Below are 7,111 nucleotides of genomic sequence, written 5' to 3'. Positions count from 1 at the left end.
TCGTCTGTCACTCCTCGGCCTTCTGTTCACCCCACCACCTTCTGTTCCTCGGACCGTGCGTCCTCCCACCCCGCTTGGCAATGCAGGCATCACGAGGGCATCCCAAGGGGCTCAACTTACTTTAGGTTCAACTGAAGTCTTTCGAGCCATTGCTCCCTCTCTTGCATCTTAGCCAGTGTTGTCTCCTACCCGTCGGGCAATGCGAGGAGAACCGAGATCCTCACCCAGGGGGAAGAAAAGCAGGAGAATGCATTCTTCCTAGCCTTCCTAGATGGGAGTCTCGCGTGTTTGAGCCGTTACCCAGGGTCCCGCTAGAGATGATCCCCTCCCTTGAGGTCGGTGAACGCGTCGATGAGGGCGTGGAGTCTCCTATCATCGGGGAGTAAGTGCCCACGGGTGAAGGTGAGAGTGTTGTCTCTCCTCACTTAGGTGAGTCTGTTGGCCATCCCCTCATCTTCGATCTCAGTGAGGATAGGGTTTCTATCCCAGAGGCTCCCTTCTATGAGTCCCCCGTGCATGAAGTTGTTCATCGAAAGTGCTCTTTGAGGTGGCTCCCATAGCCGAGGTTGGGATTCCGACTAGCCTGCAGATGGGAGTTAGAGTGAGCTCGGCATTGGAATCATCGGCCGAGGCGATGGTCCCAGAAGTCAGCAAGGTGCCCATGGCCTCACCTGAGACTGAGGCCAAGGCGACAGCCCCAAAAGTCAATGAGGTGCCTTTGGTTTCTCCCGAGACGGAGGCCAAAGGCCAAGTTAGGGATGGACCGGAGTCCGTGGTTAGCACTTGATCAAATGTTGAGCTATCTGGCGGTGAGGACTTGGGGTGCTTGTTTGGGCGAGTGCCAACAAATAGCATCGTAGGCGAGCAGGAGGCTCTTTTAGGGTTGAGGACAAGAAGGTACGCGAAGTGTGTCATAGTCCTCCCGGAACTTGCACCCAGGTTGAACCTTGGGGATGGTGCAGCTATAGAGGAAGGCCAAGCGGAGGCTATTAGGATACCTTAGGGCCATGGGGAGATGATGCCGCAGGCAGCGCTGGGCCTCTCTTGGGCCTCCACTCTAGAGACCTAGCAGCTCCCCATCTCGGGAAGGCTTCTCACCCTCCTAGTAGTTGGGATGTGCAGGATCATCCAATGAGGCTGGCAGGAGTGACGCTCCACAAGCTGAGTTGGGATTTTGATAGAGTTCGCGCCGAGTCTATTCGGAAGGAAGCCGACAAGCTCAAGGCTTTCTTCTCCAGGGTAGGGCTTGTTGTGTCCCTCTTCTCTTTTCTCTTTCCCTTCTTTCACTTATCTTTCTCAAGGCTTTTTTTTTTTTTTTAAACTCAACTTGTTTTCCTTGCTAGGGGTGGACCAGTTGGCAACTCTCATCATGGACGACCAGGGGGCCTTGGAAGAGGGCACTTCGTGCCCTGGCCAACCTAACTCGGTGGTACGCATGATAGGCAAACAAGGAGAAGGAGGATCTGAAGGAGGTCTTCATTAAGTTGGACTCAAGCCGCCAGAAGAAGAAGAACAACAAGGTTGCTCGGCTTTGCCAGGAGAGGGTCAATCTTCAGGCGGACCTTATTAAGTTGAGGGAGGAGGCCGGCCAATACCGCCTTGAGGCTAAGTTCTACGAGGAGGGGCTGGACAACTTGCACGGCCAATTGGACCATCAAACAGAAAAGCTAGACGAGCTGTAGAAGTCGTGCCGCGAGCTCCTGGACAAGAATTCAAGGCAGATGAAACAACACGATTCCGATGCATGGTTGTATAACTGGCTTCACGATACTTACACGAATCTTTCTAAGTCTTGGAAGAACAAGCCATCCCTCCTTGAATCTTGGACCAAGCAGGTGAGAGATCTGGTAGTCAAGGTGATTGTCACCAATGCCAACATGCATATGCAAGTGGAGAAGTTGGAGGCTGAATTGGCCACCTCAGCACACGAGTTGGCCTCCCGCGACTTGGTCGTGGAGGACCTAAGGTCCAACTTAGTTGACGTCCAAGATATAGTCTCACGCCTTTCAAATGAGCTCTCAAAGGCAAAGGGTGTCCATAATCAGGCATGATCCTGTAGCTACAAGGAGGGTCTGTAAAGGCTGTGGGACCATTTACCAGAGAACCCTGAAGAAGACTTGAGGTCCCTTGATTTAATCTCTCTACATCCAGATCGGGCAGCACTGCGATACGGCAACTTCATAGGCAAGGATTTGATGTTGGCCACCTTCCCAAATGAGCCATCTCCTTAATGTTGTATTTTTATTTCTCCTCTCTCTTCTTCCCTCCTCTTTTTTTGTAAAGGACATGTGTAAAGACATTCTTCCACTATACGTGTATACATTCGTTGTGCATATATACAAATTGATGATTGTTTCGTGCTTTTGAGTTGTCCTTCCCCCCATTTTTTCCCTTCTCGTACATGCATGCGGCCTTTGGCCTAATCTACTTTTTTTTTTTTTTTGGTTCTTGACCTTTCCCATCCATGCCACCTGAGCCTATTAGTTCACCACGAGGGAGGTTGGACAGTCTATCGACTTATCCTGCCTCTTCTCCACCGTGAGAAAGGAGTAAAGTTGGGTGGTCCTTGACCTTTCCCACCTGTGAGTCCATCGCGAGGGAGGTCAGATAGTCTGATGAGTTGTCTTGCCTATTGATCCTCAGCAATAAAGGAGTAAGGTCGGGCGGGTCCTTGACCTTTCCAGCCTAGAAGTCCGTGGCAAGGAAGGTTGAGCAATATGATGACTTGTCACATGCCTATTGATCCTCGATGAGAAGGAATAAAGTCGAGCAGTCCTTGACCTTTCCTACTTGTGAGTCCTTCGCAAGGGAGGTCGGACAATCTGATAACTTGTCCTGCCTCTTAATCCTCCACGAGAGATGAGTAAGGTCGGACGATCCTTGACCTTTCCCCCCTGTGAGTTTGTGCTAGTTTGGTTTTGCCAAGTGTTTTCTACAAAGTTAAACACGTATTTCTGAAGAGAATACAATTTTATTCATAATCTTTAGAGTCTTGTACATACATTCCTCAAATACATTCAAATGAATATCTCCATAGCATTCCACGAGTGAGGGAGTTATTTCCTTGTGAGTCCAGGAGTCGGTAAGATCCCGGCCGGTACTTGGCCGTGACAACATACGGGCCTTCCCATCGTGGCCTAGTTTTCTCTCTTCCTGGGTAGTTGTCCCTGTTTGTCTCACTACCAGATCGCCCAACTTGAGGATCTCGGTCGAACTCTCATGTTGAAGTAATGCTCTGCCTCTCTCTTGTTGATCGTCGTCCTCATCTCAACCTCTTGCCTATTTTCCTCCAGCAGGTCGAGCTGGTCCTCCAGCTTTTCAACATTCAAGCCTTGGTTGAAGTACTGAACCCTGTAAGTTGACATCCCTACTTCTATAGGAACTATTGCTTCGGCCCCGTAAGTAAAGGGGAATGGGTCTCCTCTATCAACATACTGATCGTGGTCTAAAAAGTTCACAGAACTCCAAGAAGCTCTTTTGCCCAAGCCCTTTCTTTTCAGTGAGCTTCTTCTTGAGTATCCCTAGTAGCATCTTATTAGTTGCTTCGACCTATCCGTTAGCCTGGGGGTGTCCTGGGGATGAGTACTTGAACTTGATCCCCAAGTCTCTACACCAGTTGCGATAGTGGTTTTTTAGTCGAACTGTCGCCCGTTGTTTGAGATGATGCAATGAGGGATTCTGAACCTACATGCCACTGTCACAAGAATCGAGTGATGTTGTTGGGCGTTATTGTTGTTAGGGCTTCCACCTCTGCCCATTTAGTGAAGTAGTACACGACGACAACCACAAATCTTATGCCTCCCTTACTAGGAGGGAAGGGTCTGACCAGATTGATTCCCTACTGTGCAAACGGCTAAGGAGACATGAGTGATGTCAGCCAGTAGTATCCTGCCCTCATCACTTTTCCTATCAGCGCCTTACCACCTGAATGGTTCCCACATAGCCCCTTCATGTATCTCCGCCAGTATGTATTGTGCTTCTTCAAATGATACAAACCTTAGGAAAGGCATGGAGTAACCCCGTCTATATAAGACTCCATCTACCAAGGTGAAACGTGCTGCCCAATTTTTGACCTTCCGTGCCTCTCATTTCTTATTAGGGAGCTCATTTATGTATAGGTACTTGATTATCATTATCGCCCATTTTGGAGCCCCCGATCTGACTTCTGAGATTTCGACCCCTACTGTTGGCATGTCGACCGTTCTAATTACTGTCTGTTTAGGCAAAGGGACGTCTTCTTGTCCTGAAGCGGCTCGCGTTAACCTGTCGACCTTTTGGTTCTCACCCATTGGCTCCTGCCGAATCTGGAAGTACCGGAAGTGCTCGCGTTTTCCCCCACACCATCAGTAAATATTTCTTTAATTGCTCACTTTTTGAGGTGAACTTCCCTCGGACCTGGCTGACGACCACTTGGGAGTTAGCACTCACTGTTACTTCCTTAGTGCCCAGTGAGTCCGCGATTACTAACCCAACTAACAATGCTTCATACTCTGCCTCATTATTAGTGGTCTTAAACGCCAGCCTGATTGAGTAGTTATGTTCTTCTTCAGTGTTCGTGACAATATGCACCCTCACTCACTCACCATCTTAGCAGGACGAGCCATCCATGAAAACCTGCCAGAGCTTCATCGAAGGTGCATCTTGGATCTCTTCCGAGAAGTTGGTGAAGTCCGCAACAAAAACCGCTAGTACCTGCCCCTTCACGATGTTTCTGGGGAGGTAGTCGATGTCGAACTCACTTAGCTCTATCACCCAATTCATCAGTCAACCTGAGACATTGGGGTGTTGTAAGATCTTCTTCAGGTGGGCCTATGTAAGGACCCAGATCAGGTTGGCTTGGAAGTACGATCTCAACCGTCTCTCCGACATCACCATCGTAAAGGCTAACTGGTCCATTTAGGGGTATCTTGCCACTGCTCTCTAAAAGGCCCAGTTGGTGTAGTACACCAGTTTTTGGGAACCCTTCAGGTCCCGTTTCAAGGCCGTAAAGACTACGCGTGGAGAGACAGAAAAATGAAAGCTTAAGGCTTATCTTGGTTCGGCTTGGTTCAGAAGAGGGCTAGCGAGATAATGTTTAAGATTCTTGAATTCCCGATCGCACTCCTTGTCCAAGGTCTGAGCCTTCCGCAACACGTTGAAGAACGACAGGCATTTGTTCGTTGATAGGGAAACGAACTAGTTAAGCGCCACCACTCACCCAGACAACCTCTATATTTCATTTATTTTCCAAGGTGTTCAGTAAGGCCTCCACCTATTCCTCGCTCTAAGACCATGAAACTCATAAACTTTCCAACCTCAACATTGAAACCACATTTGGTCGAATTGATGTTCATCTGGTAATGCTGAAGCACAGTAAAGGCTTCGCGTAAGTCGGCTAAATGCTGTTCAGGGGTTCTACTCTTGATGAGCAAGTCATCCACGTAGACCTCTATATTACACCTATTTGCTCCTTAAACATGCAGTTAACCAACCTTGGGTAGGTAGTTCCCGTGTTGTAGAGGCCAAAGGGCATACCCGTGTACCAGTATAACCCCTTGTCTGTAATAAATGATTTCTTCTCCTCATCATCTGAGTTCATGAGGATTTGGTTGTACCCCAAGTACTCATCCATGAAACTCCTCATGTGATGACCCTTAGTAGAGTCAACTATCAAGTCGATCTAGGGTAGCGGGAAGCTGTCTTTGGGCACTCTTTGTTCAGGTTGATGAAGTCAATGCACATCCTCCATTTTCCGCTAGGCTTCTTCACCAATACAATGTTGGAAAACCAAGTCGGGTAGTGTGCCTTCCAGATGAACTCTTCAACGATGGTAGTGCATTTCTCAACACTAAAGCTCTTGTGGTTCTGCTTAACTTTCTCAGCCTTAGGGTCTACACAGAGGTGGTGCTTGATTATGGCATGATCGATCCCAGGCATGTCCTCGTGGCCCCAGGTAAATACATCTTGGTGCTTATAAAAAAAACTACCTCATGGCCTACCGCCTCATGTCGGGTTCCATTTTGCTGTCAATTTTTATTGTATTCTCAGGGCGACTGCTTGTTTGTGTCTACCTGTCTGAGGGCCTACTCACCCCTGACTTCTTCTTCATTGCTGCTCAGATCTTCAATTGTTCTGACCGCCTCCACCCCCAATTTCAGCTCTTGCACATAGCATTGATTGTCATGCTAACACTTGTTCTCCTTGGATTTCCCCCACGTCGATAGACATCAGGAACTTCAGCTTTAGATGGTAAGTCGAAGTCACTGGCTTCAGGCTGTTGAGGGTTGATCGCCCCAATATGGCATTGTATGACAAAAGGGCCTTCACCACTAGGAAGTTTGCCATTGTCATGGTCGTGTGAGGGGCTTTGCTTGCCAAGACTGACAAAGTGATGGTTCCCACCAGCTGAACCATGTCCCCTAAGATCCCCTTCAATGGCATGGGTACCGGCCACAGCCAGCCATGATTGATCCCAATTCGGGTAAAGGCATTCCAAAAGAGGATGTCTGCAAAGGTGCCGTTGTCGATGAGGATCCTTCTGGTTGTAAAGCTAGTGACGAGCATGGTCACTACTATGGTGTCATCGTGAGGGTAAATGACTCCCTCTTCGTCATCTTCTCCGTAGGAGATGACTGGTGTGTTGGTGTTTCTTCCTTGCTTGGACAGGCGGTGGTCGGCCGTGTAGATTTCTTCATATCATGCCTTCTTGGCGTGCGCTTTCCTACCAAAAGAGGTTGAACCACCGCCAGCAAATCCTCCGACGATGGTTTGAATCTCTGCTAGGGGCTGTTTCCACTGACAGACGTCCAAGGGCGGTTCTGCACAGGCTTCCGCTCCATCTGCCATCTTCTAGGGCTTTCACTCCATCTTGGCCTCTCAAGCCTTCCTCGGCTCTATTCTCATTCCCTCCTTTGGTTCGTACAATGTTGAGTGGCAAGGTGCTCCGCCTCTTCTCTTCTCCTCTTAAGGGTGTGGCAGTTCTCAGTATTATGACAGTAAATCCGGTGGTAGCTACAACAACAGCAGCCTCTCCATCTTGGGTAGTTGGTCTGTCTCCTTCTTGAACAGTCAAACGGACTTGTGTGTGTCAGGCACCTAGGCCTCCTGAGGGGGCGGTTTCATCTCTCCTCCC

This window comes from Juglans microcarpa x Juglans regia, chromosome 7D, assembly GCF_004785595.1.
Source record: "Juglans microcarpa x Juglans regia isolate MS1-56 chromosome 7D, Jm3101_v1.0, whole genome shotgun sequence".
Taxonomy (NCBI): domain Eukaryota; kingdom Viridiplantae; phylum Streptophyta; class Magnoliopsida; order Fagales; family Juglandaceae; genus Juglans; species Juglans microcarpa x Juglans regia.
This window is presented reverse-complemented; position numbering follows the sequence as displayed.